Here is a 27641-nt window from a genome sequence, read left to right as displayed (position 1 = left end):
AATGAGATTGTAAAATTTTAGTTCAATGCAAAGTAGTTTTAAAAGTATCAGGCCTATATAAAACTAATGTTACATTGAAAGTGTTATGATCTTATATATGTTTTCAAATAAAGTGGGAGATGATTTTTTTTTATAATCAATTATCTCATTTCATTAAAAAAAAATCATTAAGCTTTGATTTATTTTATTATTTCTTAACTATGATGAATCAATTACTTATTGGAGTGATCTAGGCCTGTAAGACGAATATACAGGAATGAAAGCTTAACCACTCAACCTGCCTTTCCATGACTATTAAGCTTTGATTTATTACCATGAAACGATACTACAGATGGGAAGGAAATATTTGCTACTTTATTAAACGAAGATCTCTCTCTCTCTCTCTCTCTCTCTCTCTCTCTCTCTATATATATATATATATATATATCATTTTGGGAGATTAAATCATAGTTTGACCTAAAAGTATTTTGTTGAACATTGTAGGTAACTAGCGACAACATTACCACCGGTAACAACTACATACAACCATTTATTATTCCCATTAGTATATGGTGGTATATGCCTGTTCGTATGCATAATATCATTGTTTCCTTCAAAGTTCAAGTGAAGCACATAGTTAGTTCAATATCAACGGGAGAAGAACAAAATAATAATAAAATTCTTTTCTTTTCTAATAAGAGGTTTGGCTTTACATTTCTTATATGAGCAAAAGGCAAGTAATATGAGCAAAATGTAAGTACATGCTCATTACTAGGCCACATTAAAGCTCAATAGAAGCATTCTGTTGACTCACCATGACCCCATTTTTCAGTAATTTGATATATATGACTTTATATCAAATTGTTTGATCCTTCATTTGAGACGAATGATGTGAATTTACATATCTTAATAAGGTGAAAGTAGTGCATGGGAGCGATCCTAAATAATGATTTTCATTATGAGGTAGAAGAAAACTAACCATGGATTAGAATTATATCATGGGATGAAGATTGGAGCATTAAAATTATCATTTTGGTATCTTTCCTAGAAATGTGGTAGCTAATGGAACTCATAGGTATTGTTATGAAATCAATGGGGATGATGATTCTACCAAGAAGGAAAACAACCTAAGGAATAAATCCAACTGTATGAAATGGAGTGGAAGAAGTATTGTCCAATTACAAGCTAACTATTTTAATCCTATTGGATCAAACACATTGCAACAAAGAAGTGGTAGGCTAAGGTAGTCACATGTGGATGGACTATATGAAGGCTTTGTTATAAGAAACAAATTACTAAAAGTACATCAAATTAATGAAAATATGTAGATGAATGCCATCTATGTCTTCGAATGTTAAATAAAATATTATTGTATTTTTGCAACATTGATTGAAACAATTCATGCACAAAAGTGCAAGAGGGAAGTTCCCTTAAACTACCCTTATTAAGAAAATAGGATTGGGTGTTTCTATTGGGGAAATATTAATAGATGTTAATTACATAATCTGATGTGTTGAAATTATAAATAAAATTATGAAGCAACTCTAGCTATGTTGAATGCATGTTGGATCAAGGAGTGTCACTCTACGTGAAGAAAGGACAATATGGACTTGTTGTTGTTGTTGCAACACCCTCCAAAATTTTGGCTTACACTCAAATTTTGGAGCCTTCCTTGGTATTTTTCATTGTTGTTGCAAACACTGGATCTCATTTCATGAGCTTTCTTGTAGTTCTTTGGTCCCTTTTGCATGTTGGGTTAGCTATCATCTTTTGGCATGTTTGATTGTCGTACAATGTTTGCGAGCCTTTTATGATCGGTATTTGTGTATATAGTTATCCCAACCATGTAAGCATCTGTCAAATCCATACACAAAGTCTTGAGGACTATCACACAAGTGTCATCACAATCGTCCTAAAGCCTATCTTAAGTGTCACTCTTGTGTTTTGTCATGAGGAAATCACAAGGAGGGAAATGCCTTTTTTACATGTTATGATGATTTATTTTGTTGTGTCATCAATGTATGCTAAGTGTGTGGTCATAGTCAAGGTTCATCACAGTTCATCACCCATCCCACACTTAGCCACTTTCCGAAAATCTTCCCGACTGAGAAACTTCGGTTCACCAGGCTCTGACTGAACTACGCACTGTGCAGTCTCAACCCTCTAAGTTGTGACCTTGCTTCTTGGAACTGCACAATGCGGAGTCCCTATCGTCTAGGGCTATTGATATGCGCAATTCTTGAGCCCAATTCTCGATCTTGACCTCTATAATTGCATAGTTGTGTCTCCTAGTCCGCCTTCAAATGCGCACTTCACATCTTCAACCCTCAAGATTTTCTCTTTCCTACTAGAACTATGAAATGTGCAAAGCCCAACCTCCCTTGGCATCCAAAATTGTGCAGATGCTTCTCCCAGTGTCCTTTCCCTCAGCCGAATGCCAATGCCTCCAGAAACTACGCAACATTGTCTTTCAAGGCTCCCTGAACTACGCATTGTGCAGTCTTAGTCACCCAGTTCCCCTTGCATCTTGAAACTACTTAGTTTGTCCACCCAGGGACCCATCTCATAGCCTCCACTACTACTTGAACTGCACAACTTTTTCCCTTGGTGGGGATTGCACATTTTTTTCCTCAGTGGGCACTGTGCAAATTTTTTCCTCAGTGTGGATTGCGCAAAAATTTCCCTCAATCTGGCCTGAGTTGTGCACTGCGTAGTCTCGGTGATCAAGCTTGACCCTTAGTCGTTTGAACTACCCAATTGTGCGATCACTAGGCCTTATCTTCTGACTTGTCACCCAGTCCTGACCCAGTTCATGAATCCAAATGCTCTTTCTTAGGCTAAGGGTTTTCAGACTGATTTCATCTCATCGTGATTGAGTTGCATATGCAGGTACTCTCTTACACCATGACAGGATGATGAAGAAGGAGATGCAGAAGGGGAGCATGTAGAAAGACATCTTTGCAGCTGAAACATGCAAGGCTTATCTATTAAAGCAAAGCAAAGAGACACTAACTAACGAACACAACTCAAGGCTTAAGATCATCAAGGACTCCCATCATCAAGGCATGAGGAGATGGAAGAAAAAGTGTTCTCAAGAAGACATCAAAGAGACAACATCAACAATGGCTTGACATCGCCACATCATTAAGAAGTCCATGTCAGCAGTGTCATGTCAAGTTGTGTCATGAGTTGTCATATTCCACATCATCATTGTGGACCATGTATATTGTATTCAAATGTATTGTAAAGTGGAAGTCCAAAGGACATACATGAATATGGAGAGACATGTAAGTTGAACAATCATGAGGCTAGTCAAAGAGTAACAAAAGGGAAGCATCACCCCTTGGTTATATATACCCCCTCATTGTACGAGAAAATGAATTTTCACCTTAGCTCCTCCCACAAAGCATTAGAGAGAGATCAACTAGTTCTTTTAGGAGCAAGGAGTGGCTCCAATGTCCCACTATTGGGGCTAGTGATGTACATTGTAAACATGTGTCTTAGAACTTTTTATTAAGAACAAAATCCTTTTAAGGCCAACACGTTCTTCATGCATGGACTATGGATTTTTGTAATACTATTCTTTGGCATTTATATTTCGTGTTTTATTTCACATGTACTAATATAGTTGAACTATTTATGTTATTTTAGTACTTATCTTATTGAGAATGTGATGTAATGATTGTTATTTTCGTCGCACCCACTGTGGACTATTCCGTTGGATGTTAGACCGATCCTTCTGGTTCATGTGTGTCTCTCCCTAGGTGTTACTATTACCTCTCATGTAGAGGCTCACTTTTCTCCCCCCTTTGCAGTAGAAGAACTTTGACACAGTCGCAACTGCACACTCACCAGACACACCTCCCTTGCTTTTCGAAGACACCATTTCATCCCTCTCCTGTGATGACAGCTAGAGCCAAGACATATCTTTGATATATATGGCAACTGGGTCGATATTCTGGATGGGGCTCCTACACCAAATGGTGTGAGGTCTAATTGGGACTTCACATCGGGGAGACCCCCTTGGTTGATGCATTTCCAACACCATCAACAAAATGGCGTTAGAAGGAGGGTCAGATGATAGGTTGTTCCCATTGAGTCTTGCTTGAATCTCTTATTCAAAATGGCTCTTTCCCAAATCATAATCCCACGATATTTTTATAAAGAGCTTAATTGTACCATCCCTATGGAAGTTATTCATAACTTGTCCCAATTGAAGTTTGATGGTGAGGGTAAATAAAATTTTCGTGAACATCTGTTTCAAGTGTTGGTTTTTGTCTTATTAATGAAATATATTGTAAATATGTCATGGATAGACTATTCACTCTCACATTTAAAGATAATGTTAGTCAATGGTGTCATACATTACCCATTGCTTCTATCAATTCATTCGACTAGCTTGCCAAGGATCTTCATAAAGTCTTCAATAACTATTAGTACTAGAATGATTGTGGAAGAATCAATCTCTTAAGAATGAAGCCGAATGAATCAGTTGATCATTTTTCTGATTGATTCCTTCACTTTTGTTATGAGATTCCTGAAAAACATATGAATTGGGAATTCTTGTGACAGGAGGTTAAGTGTTTGGTTCTTATCTCATTACACGGTGAACTTGAACCCCTTGATTTTTCTATTCCCCAACCTCTTGCGAATCATGAGACACCTCAAATTTCAAAGCAGAAGATTACTGCCCCTTTTGTTCTTTTTCCTCCCTTTCCAGTCTTGATGCGGGTGCCTCCTTGCAGTGGTTGTAAAAATGAGAAATATTCAAATCAAATATTTAGTCCATCTTCTCATTCTTCTTCCACTTTTCATGATTCAGATTCAATGGAGAAAATTCCAGAAGGGATCATGAAGCTTACGGTGAAGACTCACTCCTCCATTCTGCAAGATGATGTCACCATTCACAACTCTATTTTCAAAGCTAATCCAGATTTTTGTTATCCTCTATCATCTACGTATCTTGACTCTTTGTACCATGAATCGCTTGATCAATTTTCCCCACCAACTAGTTCTTCACATTCTCTTGATTCTCAAGTTGCTGATTAAAATTGTGATCAGGTGCAAAGGAGTTACTCTACACAGGTAGAGGAGCAGGAAGGTGAAGTTTGATTTCAATATTTCTTATGTTTTTCAAGATCATTCATGTCAAGATGATGCACTTCTATTCTTGGATGATTGTCAATCTTCCAATCTCAATAGTAAATCAAATCGAATAAGTTCTTTCGATCAATCTGTAGCCTTGGGAAACAATCGTTCTGATGAAGATAATTTTTCTAGTGTACATGATAACGAATTCCCAAGTGCATCATCTGATCTTTTGGTTTCTCATGAACATCTTACCTATGATCCAAAATCCAATTCGGTTAAAGAAGCTGTGTTTATCGAAACTTCCTGTTCACCTCATTGTCCCTTATGTTCTACCAGTTGAAATGCATCTACCTGCGAGGGAGATACTCCATGCTCTTCAGTTTCTTCATCTAATGAGTTATCACAAGGCGGTGAGGTTATCCATGATGATATTGAAAACATTCAAAGCATAGAGTACCCTTTCCATGCCTCATCATATTTTTTCTTGCATGAGGACAACTCTTCAAATCATCTTTCTCCTGAAATTTCCTTGATTCATTTATATTTGAATTTGCTATCAGAAGATCCTTTCCACTTGAGTAATATGATTGTTGAAGTTGAAAATTCCAGTGAAACCTCTGACACTGATGGCTGATATCCAGTGTACATTATTGAAATCAACAATAACATTTATCCTAGAGCCATGCATGATATGGTTCAAGCTTCAAAATGTGATTCTACGATCCTGGGAAGTTTTGGGACCTGCCAAGGGAGTCGAGGCACTTCAACTTCCGTTGATGGCTATGTCAGGATCTTGCAACTATGGTAAGCCCCCTGAACTAAGTCAGATATGGTTTATCTCACACAATCCTTCTTTTTGCATGGTTTTGTTCAATGTAATATTTTTTCTCAAATATGTTTTCTATTTTGGATGTAATCTTTCGAACTCTCGAGATTTTACTTCTGACCAAACTCAAGAATCTTTTTTGGTTCAATTGTCTTCATGCAAGTATCTTACAGTAAACTCGGGTTTGGAATGTTTAACTCTCGTGGAAGTTGATCATTCTAAAGACCATCTTTGGGCAAAGGAATCATATCTATCGTATGTATTTCATGATGAGCAGCTACTAACTTTCCTTGTGAATATGATATCTTGAATCTTATCCTTCATTGCACTTGAAACCCTCTTGAGTGCGAATGTATGCACGAGTTATTGTGTGAATCAATCTCCTTTCTATTCATTCCATCATGACTGGTGTCATGTGTCTATTGTAATATCCTCCCTTCCCACTTCTCCTGATTATTATGATGCTAGTATTGTGTGTCTCCATTTACGAAGAAATAGACTGTCACATTCATCATGCGAAGAATATGATTCTATTATCCAAAACGTTCGCGAAACTGTTCAAATTGATTTATCTTTGTTGATCACAAATTGAGAATCTGATGCTTCAACCAACTCATCTAATCATTCTTTTGTCCTTGATGAATGTCATTCAGCTTATCATTTTCGCATCAGCACATCCAAGGACAATGGTTTTACATATTCTGGCCTTCATCTTTCCAAACACCTTCATCTAATTTCCTATGTCTACCATTTCTTCTAAGTTTTTCTCCTTTTTATGGTTTATTTTACTTCGTATATTTTGCCACACCTCCTGCACTTCCTTGTGACATACCCCGAAGTGCCCGAAGCATGACCATTATGTAATGTACTCATTCATATATGCAGCTCAGATCCTCCCTAAAACATTGATTAGAAAATTCCTTGAGCTTCCCCTAAAGGAAGTAGCTCTTAAACCCTAATTTGAGAAGCATTGCCTTATGAGACTAAAAACCACAATGGTCACCTATTGTATTATACTCATCCCACGATGGCATTGCTCTGTTTACTTGTATACCCACGATGATCCCAAAAAGGAAATTTTCCCAAAGAGGATGAGAAACTTCGTGATCTAGAAGCTTCCGGAGCGGCGAGCTGGAGGTTGTTCGACGTAGATGAGGTTGAGCTCTCCCATCTTGGCCTCTTGGTCTTATCCCTATGAGATACCTCCTTGAGATGAGGGCCTACGCCTATCTTTGGAGAGATCCTAACTCCCTTTCCCTGCTTATATATCCATACTCTCCCATTCCAAATGGTTGGTCTTTGTCTATTTACACCCTTATGCTAAGATTGTGCCTATATGATACTCATTTGGCTTAGAGAAGGAGTGTTTGGAGAGCTTAGCTTGGACTTGGAAATTCGTTCAAGGAGGGCCTATCAACATCAAGGCTTGGTTGTATGATTCCCCTTCTTTTCTATTAATATACAACTGTTGGTTCATTTTCCATTGATGTGTATGCTTATGTATCATCTATCTTAACATTCCTTGATCAGTTAAGTAGGTTTATTTTGAATATGCTATTTGTATTTGCATGCCTTGTTGTGTCTTGATATCCTGTGCAGGTTCATAAATGCTGTGAGCAGCAGGAACGAGCCTGTGATGCAAGTGATTCAAGGTCTTCAACAAAGGATAAATTGATAGCATCAGAATGAGGTAGGCCATATTCTTCGTCTTTCATTTCAATTGTAACTTAGGAAAGTGTCTGGTAGATTGTCACGTAGGTTGCTAGTCCCACTCATTGGGCTAGAGGGATCGTCTTTGTCCGTAGAGAGGATTTACCTAGACAACAAAATGGCGACTCCACTGGGGAAGCTATGATACTTTCTATTCATTCCTTCATCCTGTTTTTTGTTGAGTGTGACCAATTGTTCGTTTTTAGGCTTGTTTGTTTGTTTGTAACTTTTTTCACTTACTGGTGATTGCTTGAAGGTTCTTAGTTTTTGCTGATCTTGAAGATTTTTTGGTTTTATCTCATCTTTCTCGACCATCACGGTTTTCTCCCTGACAGTTGTGATGACATCGTGGATGTTTTAATTACAGTCACGATTATCGTTGTTTTGCTTATGACAGGTGCAATGATCCCAGAGGTTAAAGAAAATTAGGCTTTTTCTTCTTGATTTCAATATTTTGCCTTCTAGCAGTGGTTTTTCAATGTGATTATAGTGTCATTATCTTGGTTGACATGTTTGTCTGACTGCAATTGCCTCTTGATTTGGTTTAAGTGTGTTTGAAGCTTGATTGGCTTTCTAGGGTTCCTAGGGTTTCTAGGTCACCCTTCATTCACTTATTGGTCTGTTCTTCAAAGATCAGTTACCTTTGTTCAAAGAGTCTTTTTGCATATGGACATCTTCTGCAAGTCACTTTTGGTTCTTTGGTATAAAGTTGTTTTCATTAGTGTCGAATCAAGTAGATGCTTTGAAAGTCACTTTAGTTCCGTTGGCAAGCAATAGATTACAAAATTGTTTGTTTTTTGATTGAATCGAAAGAAAGTGCTTGTTGTTATTCTTGTGTTTCAGAAAGTGAAAGTGTATATCATTGAACTATTTTCGAAACATTTCTTGCATTCAAATCGGAAAGTGAAATAGATTTTCATGATTAGTGAATTATTTGCATTTTCTTTTTCTCTTTTGCACTAGTTTACACTGATTGCATCTTTAATGAAAAGAAAAATATTTTTCATCTCTATGGTAATGCATTTGTTAGTAGAATGAAAGATTAGATTTAATTTTTACTTATTGCATTGAAAAATTGTATTGATGCATTGATTGGTTGTTTCTCTTCCTTTGTTAGAATAGACTTCATCAAATGAAAAGTTTCATTTTCATCATTTAGTTGCATTCTAGGAACAGGTGACATCATCGAGCCCTCAAATTGAAACTTAATTCAAGATTAACTTAAAATTCACCTCAATTCATCTAAGGAGCATTTGAAACATTAACACTCATACTTAGTGGTCTAGGTTAGAGACGTGTCCCACCATCTATAAAGCTTGACACTTGTCATCCACAATACTCTTACATTAGACAGTGCTAGCACAAACTTGTGCTCCCCGTACCATCGAGTATATAAAGGGAGACACTCATAGGTTGCAAACCTTTATCCATAGGAAGTTGAGTCTGTCGCCTTGTAAACGTGATACACCAAAAACAACATTCAGGGAGATTGCCTGCACGTACATCGAGTCCTTAGTAAATTTATTTGCTAAGGTGTATATTGTAGTTCACGATTACTTGGTAATCCGTTTTGCCTAAAGTATCCTGAGTAGTCATTTTGATCTTTTCCGACTCCTTAAACTTGAAAAGATCATCAAGTACTTGTCCTTTCAAGCTCGCTAAACCAACGAAAGTGACTAGAGTCTTTTCGCCCTTTTCTCGACTCTTAAAACATGAAAAGGAAAAGTTTTTGTTTCAAATTATAAAATTAATTGACCACGGAACAACATCCTTCCTGTGGAAATACTCCTTAGTAGATCTTAGGTTGATACCAATGGCAACATTTCCTGAGTTTACCAGTCAGGGAAACCCCTCTGACGGGAATCCTAGTCCTTTTCCTTCTTTTTGAAATACTAGTGCTCCTTATATGACAACGTTGTCCCTTCCTGGATTGGCCATTGGTCTGCCAGTTTGGTCGTTTTCAACCTCAGTGGTTTCGAGTGTCCAAACTGATTTTCAACTGAGTTCTCCTCCACCTGAACAACATCAACTTCATGTTGATCCTAAAGTTGACTGCTTTCCTTCTTCACCTATTTCTTCACCCAGTTCTTCCTCTTCGCCTGGTGAAAGTCTGGCTTCTAGTAATCAGGAAGCTAGGAAGAAGAAGAAGAAGAAAAATAATCAAGGGGGCAACCAAGCAGTCATTGCTACGGATGCAACTAATGAATAAAAATCTTCCAACGAGCCTCGGAAAGTAAAATTCCCTTGCATGTTATGTAAGGGTGACCACCTTCTTTGGAATTGTCTTGGTATTCCCAAGGTCTTAGAGGTGTGGTCCATAAGTTCACATCGACCTTTGTCATCAGCCTCTGGAGGTCATGCTGGTGATAAACCTTCAACTAGTAACAGTAAAGCTCATGGGAAAAAGGGGAAAATTCAAATTTCCTTGTAATTTGTATGAAGGTAATCATCCCATTAACCTTTGTCCTTTAATGGATGAAGCTTCCAAAGAGTTGGAAAACCTTACTGCTTCCCAGCTTCATCTTCTGGCTGGTTATCAAAAGCTTTCCCCTAATCCTTAACTAGTTGATCTAGTGATTGATCAAAAGTCATCTTTGGTCAACCCCAGTTTCTCCAAGAGTGAGTCTCGTGAGTCCATTCTTGGCCAACCATTGGTTGAAAAACCCATAGACTTGACTCCACCTTTAGTTAACCATACCTTACTGGTAGAGAGTGAAACTTATACTTCTCAGGCTCTTCTGGTTTCTTTAGTTTCGAATGAACTAGAGTTAAATAATCCTATTCCCGAGGTGCATGAGAGAATTTCTCCTATTCCCATAGAGCAAGAGAGTAGCTCTCACATTCCTACGACACCCCCTCGGAGTAGTTTAGTCACTTCTTTTGATTGGAGTTGATTGGCATGATATCACCTTCCGTCTTATGTGCCTTTCTAGATTACAGTACATGCTTACCATATGGCCATACCTAACACAGTCATAGACGAGGGCGCATCTATTAGCATTCTGTCCTCAAATTCTTGGCAATTTTAGGTTCTCCTCATCTTGTCCCCATCACCTAAAATCTGTTAGCTTTTAACAAAGGAACCAGTCAACCGTTACGGATCCTTCCTAAGTTGCCTATTAATTTGGGAGGAAAGAATGTCTATATAGATGTGATGGTTGTCCAAGGTCTATTGGATTTTAATCTACTCATTGGTTGTGACTATTTTTACGTCATGGGAGCTCTTGTTTCCTCCCTCTTTCGAGTGATGTGTTTCCTGCATGAAGGAAGCATTTTGATCACTGATTAGATTACATTCATTAGTCCTGAACCAACTACCCATCAACCATCATCCCTAAATGATTCTCATATGCAAGTGATATCACGCCTACCATAGGTTAATTACGTGGCCACCTATTCCATACCTACATCTACTGATGATCTAGTACATCATGTACTGGGGGCATTGGAGCCCGATTTTTCATTTGGAACCTTGGAAATGTATCCTTTCCAGATTGTTGTTCTCCCATCTGATGAGAACCTCTTGGTAGCCATGGCCTCTTTTGGTTTGTGATGAAGGTGTCTGGAGTAGAGTTCCTTGTCTTGTTTCAAGCTCCTTAAAAAATGAAACAAGGGACATGGAGCAGAGTTCCTTGTCTTGTGTCAAGCTCCTTAAAAAATGAAAAAAGGGACATGGAGCAAAGTTCCTTGTCTTGTCTCAAGCTCGTTAAGAAATGAAACAAGGGTTATGAACATAGTATTTTTACTATGTCAACCTCATTAAAAATGTAATAGGTCCCCATGAGGATAGTTTTTTACTATTTCAACCTCGTTAAAAAATGAAATAGGTGTTTGTTGGGTCTTGAAAATGTCACTCATTTCCATTACACTTTCACTATTATGTCCATTATATCATCTCCATTTCACTACTATGTCACCACATTCATCCCACTTTCATTATCATTGGGCCACATTTATGTTTTTCCAAACTTTATTAATTCTTAGCCTTTTTAAGTGAATTTGTGGTTAAAAATTAGGAAATAATGTGCATATGCTTATACCTAACAAGTGGGTTGAGATTGTTGACATGTGTAGGTTAAAAGGAGGCTTCTAGAAGACCCTTATGTGGCACTCTAAGGCCAAATTCGAATTTGAGTGGAAAGAATCATGGGATCATGAGGATATGTGTCACATCTCCTAATTGTATTGAAACTCTAAGAAGACATGTGTCTTATCAGTTCCTATTTTGATTAGGATTCTAGAGGTAGAGGGAGAGATTCATGGACTCTCATTAATGAGATGGCTTCTCATCTTTTTGTATAAATAGGAGATCTCTCTCCTTCATTTGTTAGTCTTAGCTTGTTAGTCTTAGCTTAGCTTGGAGTTTATAGTTCTTCCTTGATGGCTTTTGAAAGCTTTGGAAAGCTTTGTTGTACTTTGTAATTTTGAAGAATTTGAATAAAGCTTTGATGTTCTCAACATGGAAGGAGATGTGAAGTAGATGTCATGGAGCATATTAGAATGTAAGGTAGAGTAGATTTTATTTTGTAATTTTGCTTTGATTTCATTCATGTATGTCATTTTATTGCTTTCAAGTTTGATAGTTTAGATTTTTCATTCATGCAATTTTAATTCATGCAAGTGTGTTCAACCAGTTGATTGTAGATTAGTTTTTCTTTACATGTTTTTGCATCAAATAGTGACATGAGATTTGCTTCTCTACTGAACTTTTTCTTAAGTTTTTCAATTTTAGTTATGCTTTGATTTCAGTCTTATTTATTTGCTGTTGTTAGTTAGTTTAGATATCAAATTCTTCATGTCATTTGATGTTATCTCCAGAGCCATGGCTTAACCCCGAAAAGCTACTTGGCGAGCTATCGGATTATGAGTGAAGTGATTTGATTTTACTTTCATCTCTGCAATTAGATATCAGGTTCTTCATGTTATTGATGTTATCTCCAGAGCCATGGCTTAACCCCGAAAAGCTACTTGGCGAGCTATTGGATTATAAGTGAAGTGACTTGATTTTACTTTCATTTGCAAGTAGGTAATTTAGATATCAGGTTGTTCATGTTATTGACGTTATCTCCAAAGCCATGGCTTAACCCCGAAAAGCTACCTGGCGAGCTATCGGATTATAAGTGAAGTAACTTGATTTTACTTTCATTTGCAAGTAGGTAATTTAGATATCAATTCTTCATGTTATTGATGTTATCTTTGGAGCCATGGCTTAACCCGGAAAAGCTACTTGGTGAGCTATCGGATTATAAGTGAAGTAAATTGATCTTGCTTTCATTAGTTTGCAATTTTTGGTTTGTTTGAGTGCAATAGTTTAGATTTTATTTCTGTAATTAGATGGGCAGCAGAGACAGTGATTTCATGATCAGTATTTCATCTTTTGTTTGATTTAAGTAGCTGCATATTTACATTCATGTTCAAGTATTAATAGCATGTTTGGAGATCTTTTAAAGTGCTAAGTTTTGGAAGTTACTATAAGGGACATAAACCTTGTCTTGAAATCTACATCCATACTTGACCTTTGAAAGTATTCTTAAGACCTTCGAATAGGATTTCCATTTGCATTAGACACTTTAGGAAACCAACAACAAAAAAACCCCAAAAACAACATAAACTATAAACAACGAAGTAAGAAAAAGGTTAACTAAGCACATATGGTGCACCACACTTCATCAGTTTACGATACCTGGATTGATAATTTATGTAGAGCAATTTAAGATGTTAAATTGACTAGACAATGTCTGGAGCAGAGTTCCTTGTCTTATGTCAAGCTCGTTAAAAAATTAAACAAATCTCTTTCCAATTCGAGTCTTTGATTAGATCTCATAAAATCCTAGTCGAGTCTTTCACTTGATCGTAAGTGAACCTTCATTCCATCCACTTAGGTGAATGAAATGAAGCTTGGGGGGCATGTACCTCAAATTGAGTCATTATGTTGGGGGCATGCAAACTCATCTCAAGCATAATTTATCTTTGTTTCAAGCTTGTGTAAAAATGATACCATTTTCAAGCACAATTTGTTTCCATTTCAAGCTTTTAAAAATGAACCAAATATAAGCATAGTTTGTTTCCGTTTCAAGCTTGTGTAAAAATAAATTTTTCCCATTTTACATCTCGTGATTGCTGTTTTTATCAGCCGATTTTTGCCAAATGAGCCTTGGTTTTTTCATTCCATCGTCACCATCTCTTTGGCTGATCATATGCTTTCACTTGGTTGTTTTACCCTTGCCTGAGGAACATCTGCGATGAGTGGTCTTATTAGCCAGCCTCTTGACCATTACATGTTTTGAGCAGTTCCATCATGACTAGAACCAATTGCTATCCTTTTATACCACTCGTTCCTCCAGGTGGAGTCATCTTTAAGCTCTTTTCTGACTCTCAAAATATGAAAAGATCGTCGAGTACTTGTCTTTTCGAACTCATTAAATTAAATGAATTGACATCATCTCAATATATGTTTACCCCTTTTTCGGGCTGAGATTGACTATTTACAAAAAAGGTACACCTTGGTCAACATGGTCAAGAGGTTCTCTCGAATATTGTTTTCTACCTTTTTGGGTTCAAGAGACAAATTACGAAAAGGGACATGATGGAGTTTTCTTTTTCATCTCTTTTTCAAACTCTCTAAATGTGAAAAAGATACCGAGTTATTCTTCCATTGGACTCATTAAAAATTTTATGAAGAAAGACTCGTCACCATGATGAGACCGAGTTTCTCCTTCCTAGGGCTCGTAAAACTTACTAGGTTGGATTCATCTAAAGGGTGAACTTATACGAAAAGAATATGGTATCCTCTTCAATCTTGTGTAAAAATAAAGAGGTACTCACTAGAAATAGTGGGGAAAATGAAAGTGAAACATCTCTTGTATAGGCAGCATGTCACTCTTGAACATGACACTCATCTGCATCTCGTGTCGGGTTTGGGATATCCTCGCTCAGTCACTTGTCTTTCCAGGCTTGGGTGATCCATTTTTCCTCTCATATGACTATTCCACTTCGTCGTTAAGACCCTTGGTCCTATGTTGAGTCTAATGTTGCCACACTACAGTCGTGTCATCAATATGTTCAAGAGAAGTCCTATATGCAGTTTACTACCTATACATTATCTGACCTTTTGTCACAGTCCTGGATCATACTCGTTTATTCCACTTTATTCCTTGTTTTGTGTCAATGATGAGGGAATCATTATGACCCTTCTTCGATGAGTCACTTCCTGTCGACTTTAGCTCATTATCCAGAAAGACAACTTAGAGACTCCCTTTCAGTACCTTGGAGATTGCATGCCTTAATGGCAAGTTCTTCACATTCGACGAAAGGTTTTCATCATTTGCCTTTGATCGGATGATTCCACAAGTGTTCGAATTCAACTTCATGATCGCATTCACGGATTGTACTTTTGTACCTTGAGATCCATTGTCATCATTGGTGGTTTCTCTTGTGCCTGTTAATGGCCCACATCATTGGTCAGTAACAAGGCAGTTTTCTAGTATGTTTGACTTCGACACATTCATTCGCATGTTAGAATTCGTACTTTTATCAGGTTGGGATGGAGTGCAAGACCCTGAGTTTTGTCTGATATGATTCAGGCTGCGTGGAGTTATGTGGCATTCATGATTGTACACATGTTTCTGCTATACAAATGGCTGTGACCATACCATGGGACTTTACATTTGTGATGATCCTTTTAGGATGGTTGCATACATACCTTGGATCTTAGTTTTACAGATGATCCTTCTCATTTGGATGGTTGCGCCCATGCCATGGATCCTTTCATATAGTCCTTATTATTCGGATGGCTGCGTCCATATAGTGGATTCTTTTTTTGATATCAGATATGTATATGTATATGCGTCCTTGATTTGCAGGTCTCCTGATAGTGTTTGTCCTCATCCTTGGAAAATATTGTAAAGCATCTCAACCATCACTCCACATTTTGCCTTCATACTTAAGGGGGCATCCATTACACAACATTTTGTCACACATCCTGCACTTCCCTATGACATACCCAAAAGTGCACAAAACATGACCATTATGCAGTGTACTCATTCATATATGCAGCTCAGATCCTCCCTAAGACATTGATTGGAAAATGCCTTGAGCTTCCCCTGAAGGAAATAGCTCTTAAACCCTAATTTGAGAATCATCGCTCTTATGAGACTAAAAACCGCGATGGTCGCCTGTTGTACTATAGTCAACCCACGATGGCATCACTCTGATTACTTGTATACCCGCAATGATCCAAAAAAGGCAACTTTCCCAAATAGGATGAGAAGCTTCGTGATCTAGAAGCTTCTAGAGCGGCGAGATGGAGGTTATTCGGCATAGATGAGGTTGAGTTCTCCCAACTTGGCCTCTTGTTCTTATCCCTATGAGCTACCTCCTTGAGATGAGGGCCTACTCCTATCTCTGGAGAGATCCTAACTCCCTTTCCCTGCCTATATATTCATCCTCTCCCATTCCCAAATGGTTGGTCTTTGTCTATTTTGACCCTTATGCTAATATTGTGCCTATATGCTACTCATTTGGCTTGGAGAATGAGCGCTTGGAGATCTTAGCTTGGACTTGGATATTCATTGAAGGAGAGTCTATTAACATCAATGCTTGGTTGTATGCTTCCCCTTCTTTTATATTAATATACAACTGCTAGTTCATTTTCCATTGATGTGTATGCTCATGTATCGTCTATCTTAACATTCCTTGATCAGTTAAGTAGGTTGGTTTTGAATATGCTATTTGCATTTTCATGCCTTGTTGTGTCCTGATCTCTTCTGCAGGTATGAGCAACAGGAACGAGCCTATGACACAAGTGATTCAAGGTATTCAACAAAGGATAATTTGATAGGATCAGAGCGAGGTAGGTCATCTTCTTCGTCTCTCATTTAAATTGTAACTTAGAAAAGTGTCTGGTAGATTGTCACATAGGTTGCTAGTCCCACTCATTGGGCTATAGGGATCGTCTTTGTCCACAGAGAGGATTTACCTAGACAACAGGATGCAAAAGGGGAGGATGTAGAAAGACATCTTTGCAGCTGAAACATGCAAGGCTCATTTATCAAATCAAAGCAAAGGGACACTAACTAGCGACCACAACTCAAGGCTTAAGATCATCAAGGACTCCCATCATCAAGGCATGAGGAGATGGAAGACAAAGTGTTCTCAAGAAAACATCAAAGACACAACATCAATAGTGGCTTGACATCGCCACATCATCAAGCAGTCCATGTCAATAGTGTCATGTCAAGTTGTGTCATGAGTTATCATATTCCACATCATCATTGTGGACCATATATATTGTATTCAAATGTATTATAAAGTGGAAGTCCAAAGGACACACATGAATATGGAGAGACATGTAAGTTGAAAAGTCATAGGAAGTTTAACAATCATGAGGGTACTCAAAGAGTCACAAAGGGGAAGCATCACCACTTGGTTATATATACCCCCCTCATTGTATGAGAAAACGACGACGAACAATCGCGGACGGCTCGGCCAGTGGAATATTTGTCGCATCATCATCAAGGGGGTATGAATTCCAAAGAACCTGTTGATGGAAATTCCCAAGCAAAATTCTGTGAAATGAAAAATTTATTGAGACCATTGGGCACGTCTATTTATGACGGAAGTATGTGACTCGAACAAGAGATGTCATATCTCTAATATTGCAAGAATTTTTAGACCATGAACTCAAACTCATTGAAATGCAGTAGCATAATAGTGAATTGTAAAAATTAAAGATTCAATGTGGGTAGTCACTAATCTAATTTAATTAGGTTAATGAAATAAATTATTACAGGATTGGATTAACTGATGAACTGGTGGAGTTCTTGGGATTAGCTTAGCCCTAAAAGCATGCCACGAGTTTCAGGAAATGGTGTTCTTATTTAATTATATTCAGGCCATGAGAAGGATGCATTGTTTAATAGGGTTCCAGAGCGTGATCGTGATCATTTGAGGGAAATTCCTCTTTTACTTGCCTCTATATTACATTTCAACATTTTCTGTGGAGTGAAATCTTGTAACAACAGTCTGATCCTCAACAATGAAGCTCCAGGTATTTTCGTTCTTGTCCATGGATAAGCAAACACAACTTTTCCTCATGAATAATATGCTATTCATTAATTTGTTCATAGCTTATCTTCCATTGTCTGAAATATCTGCCATGAATGACTAAAATGTAGAAGAGTTGTGTCCCAGACAAAATAATAAGAAATGACTCCAATGTTATCTGCAAGAATACAAATTAAAGTTACCAAATGTTCATATAAAATGCCATAGAGTATTTGAATGAAGTTAAGATGAAATAATATGCTAATACATACCAGCTTTGCATTTCAGCCGCCGATATGGATCTCCTTACATGCCAACCTACAGTTTTGTCATGAAAAATTAATTAGACCATCTCCAACATTCATTTCATACATCAATTTCATACCATAATCATAATTAACTAGCCACTATATGGAGGGTTGCAATTGAGGATAAAGAGAGTTCATTGGCTCTGAAGCAGCAAGGAACCACAATCCTAACCATGAGAATGGCCTATATTAAAGAATTAATCTCACTCTTGTTTGTCAAATTTTAGAATACCTTGGGAATTGCAATCAAGATAAGGATGGCTTTGTTTGAAGCTCATACAAACTATATCTATCCATATATACTATGGTTGCAGTATACTAATCTCACCCCTATTCATCAAATTTTGAAATAACTTAGAAATTTCCATCGAGATAAGGATCCCTTTGTTTCAACCTCATGTAAACTATATCTATTCATATATACTATGGTTGCAGTATACTAATCTTACCCCATTACTCGAAATCTACAATGGAGATAAAGATTACTCTGTTTCAAGTTCATATAAACTATATCTATCCATATAGATTATGGTTGCAGTATATATACCCCATGGCCAATAGAGTGAGGCTCCAAGCTGTCATGGTTGATGAAGCACTGGAAGCCAAACTCTCTGCAGTCCAAAATCGGAGGTGATGGAGTCCTGAGAGGCATCAACCAACTCCCACCACAGTTGCTATCAAAGCAAAGATAACCATGAACCCTGTAGCTTCATCCCCAATGGGAAAACACACTGGAGAAAACCCCATAGGTAGAGTACTTCCTCCAGGACCTGAAGTTTTCATCAAACATACACCAAACCACAAGAAGATGATATGCATAGAAGCCCAAGAAAACACCCACATATGTATATTTAGGTTAGAGATTAATAATACCAATGAAATAATGGTGATTGGTGGCCTTGTTAAGAGCCCATCCAGCAATAGCAGCCACAATTACATACATGCAGAAATTCAGCAGCAGGAGAAACCCTGCTGAAGATTTCACCACTCCGAGCACCATTATGGACTGCTAAACAAATTAGAAATACCAATCAAACTGACCTAACTTTGGAGATGGAAAAATACCAATTACCAATCTGTGTTATACACTCAAGGCTTAATTTGCAGACCAAGCTAACAACAATGGCAGCTAGAGACACACATGGATTAGTTAAATACTAGAGCACACGAGTACTAAGGAAAATTCCCGAACATGGACTCCTTCAAATTCCGTGAAGTTCATGGACTCCTAGGATAAACAATCCACTTCAACACTCTCCATAGACTTCTACAGATATCATACTAGAGCACATGAGTACTAGGGAAAATTCACGAACCTGGACTCCTTCAAATTCAGTGAAGTTCATGGATTCCTAGGATAAACAATCCACTTCAACACTCTCCATAGACTTCTACAGATATCTTCTTGGGGTAGTGCTATGTATTTAAGGATGTTGAAAGAGTGAGCCAACAAGGACAGACTACGGGTTGTGCCCCACAAATTGGAAAGTAACAGAATTTGTGTTTATCCAATGATCAATGCCTTGCTTGACAAGAAGCCCAAGGAAGAGTAGCTAGAAATATAGGTGGGTGTTGCCTTTAAAGCTTTTTCAGCGCCACCATCTATCCATCCATGGCAGGCTTGGAGCAAGTAGTTAGAAATGCAGGCGTTCTCCCTTCATTAAAGGCAAATTGGGTTGTGAATTTCGATTGGAATAGAATCATTTTCCTGCGTATTCTAATCATAGAGGAGATTTGGCCATGGAAGCATGCAATTCTTTAAATTATTTATTCTAACATTTTCAAATTGATTTGAATCATGTCTCTGTACTTAAATATTAATTAATGTTTTCAATAGTTCTTGAATGATGATTCCCCTGAGTAATGAGTTGCTTGTGGGTTTCAATTCCTTTTATAGAATATAATATAAGGGACTAACTCACAACTAGGTGAGGTTAATCATGATTAATGAAAGGTTTTTAAATATATCACGTTGAGTAAGTACAACCAAATATTAGGTGAACATTGTTCAATTTTTTTCTTCCACTTGTTCTAATAATTATCATTATATAATTAGGCGCTAAAAAGCCATTAGCTTTGCAAATATCCATGCACCCAACATTTGAACTGTGGGTCTCAGTGCAAACATAAATACCATAATTTCAAACTCAATGGATAAAACATTTTCCTCAGTGGTTCTATTGCTAGATTAGAAATCTATGGGCACAACTTGATTTGTGTAATTTTAGAAATTTAATTAAAATTAATACATTATTTTTGGATTGGAAATTTAATAAAAATTAATACATTATTTTTGGGTTAATAATATTATAGTAGTTTAGTATTTTAGTTGCATAGGATAGGCGCTGCTTGCTGAAGGAGCAACGAAACCCTAGCCAGAGAACGACACAAGAAGCTTGTAGCTGCTCCTCAGCAGCCCCCTGCTGCTGGGGTTTGAGCACCATGGACACACCAGAGGATGGAGAGCCTCTATCAGATCAACAACAAGAAAATGAAGGAACAACAAAAGCTTTTGCCTCTCTCATCTCCGCAATGGGCCCGACAAAGAACAAACCATCAGTCACAAAGTTTGTTAAAAGATTGGAAGACATTCCTGAAATCTCACTTCCTCCTGCCCTTCCCCGCAGAGCAGCACTTTCTCTGGCGGAGCGAGGATTAGTGGGGCAGTTTATGGGGTTATGGCCATCGCCCAAAACTGTGCAAAAATGGGTAGAAAGGAATTGGACCGTGTCAATAGATGGAAAAATCTCAATCAGGTTTTGTGGAAGAGGATATTACACCTTTCACTTTGAAACCAAGGAGGATCGAGATCTGATTTTCAGGAATGGACCTTATTTTATGGATACAAGGGGTTTGTATCTAAACAGATGGACGTCGGACTTCGACCTAGGAATAGATGTCCCCAGTGCCATCCCCATCTAGGTTAGATTTCCACACCTTCCCCTTCACTGTTGGGGGGATGATTCAGTCAAAGCCATAGGAAACACAGTTGGGAAATATATAGACAGATGCGAGCCAAAGGAAAATATGCATGCATGTGCCAGAATCTGTGTAGAAGTGGATCTTGGGAAAGGGATACCAGAAGCTATCAAAATCAAAGTGGACCAGTGGACGCACATACAACAGCTGGATTATGAACAAATTCCCTTCAAATGCAAGGTATGTCACGAATATGGTCATTTTGCAAATAGATGTACAAAAAAAAAGAAAATGAAAATGAAAAGAGTGAAGAACCGGAAAACAAATGGGAACAGGTCAAAAGAAAGAAGACAGTCAACAAACAAACAAATCTATCTTCCTCGCAGCCCCCCACATCCTCTGATCTCCATCCCACATCACCCAAAGAAGATAATAATCCTCTTGCCAGCCTTAATCCTTTTGAGCCTCTGGATCCTTCAGCCCCCTCATCCCCTGGACCATGATCCAGATCCAGATCCCCACAACATACCCCCAACCCCCCTTCATCCCCTCTGGCATCAAACTCTCACACCCCTCCCCCTCCCTCAGTAGATAGAATTCTAACTAGAAAACAGTCAAAGGAAGCACCCCCAAACGTAGAATACCAAAAAAAAGCAGGAAGAAAGACAAACAAAGAACTCAGAGATGAAGTAGCAGCAAAGGAAATGGCATTAGGAACACAACAATCTATGGAAAGCTTCTTAGGAAGGAGTACAATAAACAATGAAAAGAGTTAGCAAAGAGGGAAAGGAGCCATGCACCACCCAACAAGTAAATAATGATAGTGGTCTCCTGGAATTGCAGAGGAATGGGATCATCTGTCAAGGAAAATGCCACAAGAGACATTCTGGAAAAAGAAAACCCAGATATCCTTATGATTTAGGAGACAAAAACAAACAATCAAGAAACTGAAAATATAAAAAAAAATTCAGAAATTATGGAGGGGAAGCAATACAAGCAACAAGAGCTTTTGGAGGTATTTGCACAATATAGAAAAAAGGAACATGGGAGTTAATAAAATACAAAAAAGACCAGCATTGGATCCAAATGGATCTAATACAAATCAGCACAAAAAAGAGGTACATTGTTATAAATATATATGTCCCAAATCACTACAAGGAAAAAGAGCAATGCCGGGCCACCATAAAAGAAGCACTAAAAGAAATACAAGTTGGGAAAATAATTCTAGGAGGAGATTTTAAATTTGGTAAGAAGTATAGAAGAAAAGTTTGGAGGAACATACCATACTGACCCATCCAAGGATATTCTAGAAGAAATAATGGAACAACACAATTTAATAGACATCCCGCCTAGTAACGGGAAATACACATGGAGCAATAAAAGAATGGGCAAAAGCGAGGCTAGATAGAATTCTGATACAAGAAAACATAGTAGCAGTGCACGGCTCCATAAATAAAAAATTATACACACCACAACATCAGACCATAAACCAGTGACAATAGTCATGGGAAAAATGGAAAACCAGGGACCGCTCCCGTTTAGATACAGCTCAATTTGGGACAGCAACATAGAAATCAGCGAAATAGTCAAGGAAGCATGGGAGCCAAGAGTAACAGGATCACCACAGTATATCTGGGAAACAAAATTAAAAACTGCAAGAACCAAATTAAAGGAATGGGCAAGAGCAAATGAAATTAAAAAAGAAAAGAAAAGAAAAAAGAGTTACAGCAGAAAATGGAAAGCATGCAAACTGAAAAAGAAAACAGAGAAGAAGGCAAGCAAGATTACCTTAGAGAGAAGGAAATCTTCTGGGAAATATATAGGGAAAATAGGAAAGAAGAAGAAGAGGCAAGACTGAAATCCAGAAGTCTGTGGCTCAAGGCAGGGGACAAAAACACATCCTTTTTCCACAACACAATGAAAATAAGAAGGGCAAGAAACCAAATAGAAAAAATTCAAGTTGAAAGCCAAGAGGTCAGAGGTGCGGAGGAACTAAAAAAAGCAGCCTATCAGCACTTTAAAAACTTACTATCAGCCAGTGGAGAAATGGCTGAGAGTGAAGATTTCTTAAAGCACAAAAAAAATAATAATTAAAAAAGAACAAAATGCTGCAATGTGCAAGGATCCCACAGAAGAAGAGGTAGTGGCGGCCATATGGAGCCTGCATCCAGACAAAGCCCCTAGGCCAGATGGTTTCACAATAGCATTCTACAGATCTCATTGGCATACCATCAGAAAGGATTTCTTAAGAATGGTGAAGAATGTCTTCAAAAAAAAATAGGAGGCAACACAAAATCCTCCTATCTTGCTCTAATCCCAAAGGAAGCAAACCCCTCAACTTTCAACAGGTTTCGCCCTATCTCTCTATGCAATTCTTCTTATAAGATAATAACAAAAATAATTGCAAATAGAATCAAGGAAGTACTCCCAATAATCATATCTGAAAAGCAAGGAGGTTTCGTGCCCAACAGGAAAATCATAGATAATGTCATTATTGTACAGGAAGTTGCACACTCTAGTATGCTAAGGAAAGAGAAAGGCCTTATTGTTATGCTCTTAACCTGCAAGACGATTACCAGAACACCAAATATGCGAAGAAATATACCAAGAACATCGAATAGTGAGAAACAAGAGCAAGTATTTTATTATTCAGAAAGCAATGTTCACTTGCCTCTTCGAGGGGGCAACCTCCAATAGAGCAGAGCTCGATTACAAAATAAGACACGATGCTCCTTGCAGGGAGTCTCTATCCTTTATATATGACTCATACATGCAATACCATGGATCAATGCCATGGTTCTTATTAATACCATCTATCTAATACCATGGCCCATTTGCAACTAACTGTGGTCCCGTCATTAATTGCGGGTTAACCACTTACAATTATTAATATGGGCTTTATTGACTCCTTACTTAACTATAACTATGACTCGATCCTACTACATAAATAAGGGGGTTAGGGTGGGACCCTAACATGCCCTCCCCCTTAAGAATAACCTTGTCCTCAAGGCTGAAGCTACGGAAACTGCTGAAGAATAGTGGCTGGTTCCCAGGTTGCATCTTTCGGAGAGGTGTCTTTCCACTTGAAGAGGACTTCCCTGATCATTCGGCCACGCAGGTGCCGTTCTTGTGTGTCTAGGACCTATTCAGGTTGGAGCTAGATTGACCCTTCTTCATCCGATTTAGGTAGATTGGTTTGAATTCTGCAATTGTTCCCAATCACTTTCTTGAGGCATGAGACATGGAAAACTGGATGGATTTTGGCAGTGGGTGGCAAAGCTAGCTTGTAGGTCACTTCTCCAATGCGTTGAAGTACTTGATATGGTCCGTAGAATTTTGGAGATAGTTTATGACAACCCTTGTCTTTGAGTGAAGTTTGCTTATATGGTTGCAGCCTCAAAAATACCTGATCCCCTTCTTGAAATTGGCGCTTTGAGCGATGTTGATCTACCTGTTGCTTCATGCGGTTTTGAGCTTGATGAAGATTCTCTCTAAGATGGGTGAGCATGGTTGTGTGGTTTTGTAGGAGTTGATCCACTGCTTGTACCTTTGAGCACCCCTTGATATAAGAAGTAGGGGAAGGAGGGAGTTGACCATAAACTGCTTCATAGGGAGTGTTGGGTGAAACTATGTTCGTTTAGTTCCGTTGTAGTACTTACCCAACTATTTAATTTATCAATCCGAGGTCCGTAGACTTACGAGACACATGCACTGTATATGCAGGACTGAAGTGGAACTAATCTAATCTAAATTACTGAAATCAAATTAAAGCACTGAAACACTAACTAGGAAAGCATGAAATTGCATAAAGGAAAATAAATACAACATGTGAAGAAGTGAATGGCAAACAACAGATATGAGCTCATGACAATAAAACTATGTCAAACTATATTACAATAACTAAATTACAAATCAAGAAAGAATCAAAGTTAATCTCCATTCTCTATTATTCCTTATTCATTATTCCAATGAAGAGAGAGCACTCTCCTATATACATGAGGAAGATAACCTTTCCATAATTACATTCAAATATTCTCTCAAGCACTCTCAACTAGTTTCCCATTATTACAAGATATCATCGCACAAATCTCTCAAACATGATCCCACAAATCTCTCATATCTTGGATAAGATATGTCTTCATGATTTTCTCCTTAGGATAAGATATGCTTCCATGATTTTCTCGATATGCCTTCATATCTTCTCCTTAGGATAAGATATGCTTCCATGATTTTCTCGATATGCCTTCATGATCTTCTCCTTAGGATAAGATATGCTTCCATGATTTTCTCCATAGAAAAAGACTTGCATAATTATCTCCTTGATATGGTGGAGGAGATATTAATTCTTCACATATTTCCTACATCACAAAACTCACATATTCTTGAGATATATATATAAAAATATGTACATTTTCTAATAATTAATCATAAATTCACTTATAATACAAAAATGAATAAAATGGAAAATAAGAAGGTGAAACCCAAGTGTATGTAGGAAAGTGATATGATAACATGTTAATGGGATGATGAAATGTAAGGAAAAAGGTGGATGAAAATACGACATTTCTGAGTCCCAACATCCTCCCCAACTGAACTTGTTGCATGTCCTCATGCAACCATGCATGGGTATCTTTTAAGAACATTTGGCATATTGAACTTTGGCTTTACATGATGATGTCTTAAATGTTTCCAGGATATGTGAGAGATATTGGTAACAATTTACATTTTCTTATGGTTGGTTCTTGTGTGACAACCATGAATATGGTTGGTTCTTGTGTGACAACCATGAATACAAAGAATGTTGGTTCTTGTGTTAACAACATTCATTTCATTTTCTGTTCTCTTTTCTTCAATAATGTAAACATTCACTGGAAATCATAATGTGCATAAGAAAGCCCTTTTTGTAATATGAATAAAGCATGCCAATATTGCGTATGAAACAAAGTGCAACAAAGTATCATTGGAAAATAAATGTTGGTGAATGGTAAATGGAGTGATAGTGGTGAAGAAATGGAATCATGGAAGTGAATATGTAGTGAATGTAGTTCCCCCCCCCTCAACTGAATTGGTTGCATGTCCGCATGCAACTTAACATGGCGCATGAAAGGAAATGTAGCATGGTGAGGGAATTTTCCAAAATATTCAAGTTAGCATATAAGCAATTGCATGATTAAAGATTAGAAAACAACATACCTCTACTTACCCAAGAATGATGAAGTATGCAATAGGAATGTAGCTGCTGCTGCTGCTGGATCAGGAAAATGTGACTGATGTAACTGGATCCTGGAGAATGAAGGAATCTGAACTGCTGATGCTGAATCATGGAAAATGTGACTGATGTAACTGGATCCTGGAGAATGAAGGAATCTGAACTGCTGATGCTGAATCATGGAAAAGATAAATGCTGAGAGTGGTACTGTGGTACTCTCATAGATCAGAATGCATGCTGCTGTGACTGCTGAGGGAGTCATGAAAAAGTGTATAGTCTTCACCCGCTACAAACCCGATGGTACAATTCTAAACATGCGAATGAATGTGTCGATGTCGAGCATGAATAGAAATCATTGGATTACCAGCCATTGATGTATGCCGTTAACCAATGCGAGGCAACTCACCATTGATGTCAATGAGTGCCAAGGTACCGGAGTACATCTTGCGAAGTGCGAATGGATGTGTCGAGGTCGAGCCACTTGCAAGATCTGATGATCAAGGGACATTGATGTATTCCCATGATCGCCAGCGAGAGAGCTTGCCATTAAGGCATGCAAGCCTCTAGGTACTCAAAATGAACTCTAGTCTATTTCCCAGATAAGGTGCTGGTGTCGATGGGGCAAGACTTGTTGAAAGGTGGGCCTTAAGGAATCCCACATCAGTCAACGCGAGTTTGTACAAAAAAATTTGGTAGGACTATAAATAGAAAGAACTCACGGACAAGCAGTGTGGATCAGCATGGCTAGGAAATCAAGGTAATGTGATCATGGAAAGGGAATGAGTTTTATTCAAAAGGCAAACTGAAAAGGATAAATGGATGTATGCGATTCAGAAAAATAGGCGTGCATGAAGTTGTGAAAGATAAAGAAATGGAAGATGGGCTGCAATACAAGGAAGGTCTAGGCGTTTGGAAGGAAAAAGGTGTGTAGTGGAAAATGTCATGATATGCGCAGTGACGAATTAGTTCCTTTAAGCGTCCAATGATGCATGTTTCATTGTGATTTCGAAAAATCACTTTGCATACTCTGAAAAACTTAGCACCATTCCTGCATAAAAATTGTCATTTTCATGTGCCATCTCCATCGATCATTCCTGTATGAAGTGACTTCAAAAACAAATTAGCTCATTTTCAAGAATTTATGAAATGTCCATTTCACTTGTTAGTATATACATCCTAACTCTTGCCCACAAATTCACAAAAATATCCAACATACTTTGATTTCCCCCCAACTAGAAATATTGCATGTCCCCATGCAATGTATTCATTGATTTTGCAATATTTTTTCAAAATGTTTTTATTAGTTTGCAGGAAAATTGATTTAAAACATTTGAAAAGGCTTTTGTATCTTTTTGGGGAAGTAGTTGGTGTTATGAAGTTTGATGTAAATGAATGAGGGCAAATTATTATTTATTATTTATTTTTTCTTTTTATTATAATATTTTTATTTATTTATTTTATTTATTTTTATTTTTTTGTTGTTACAGAACTTATAATAATCAGTGCACTTTATGTAGGAAATAACAAATCAATAGGATCCGAGATGGATAGGCAA

The 27641-nt window shown here is 37.7% G+C and overlaps 1 pseudogene; it reads right to left on the bottom strand.

The window, feature by feature from the left end:
* Positions 1–17711: 17711 nt before the first annotated feature.
* Positions 17712–19062, bottom strand: LOC149177296 (membrane protein PM19L-like; annotated as a pseudogene).
* Positions 19063–27641: the final 8579 nt, after the last annotated feature.

Source organism: Pinus tabuliformis, chromosome 4_1, assembly GCF_031772625.1.
Source record: "Pinus tabuliformis cultivar Carrire ecotype Pingquan chromosome 4_1, CPIR1, whole genome shotgun sequence".
Lineage (NCBI taxonomy): Eukaryota > Viridiplantae > Streptophyta > Pinopsida > Pinales > Pinaceae > Pinus > Pinus tabuliformis.
Note: the sequence above shows the minus strand (reverse complement) of the source record. Positions and strands in the feature narration are given on the sequence as shown.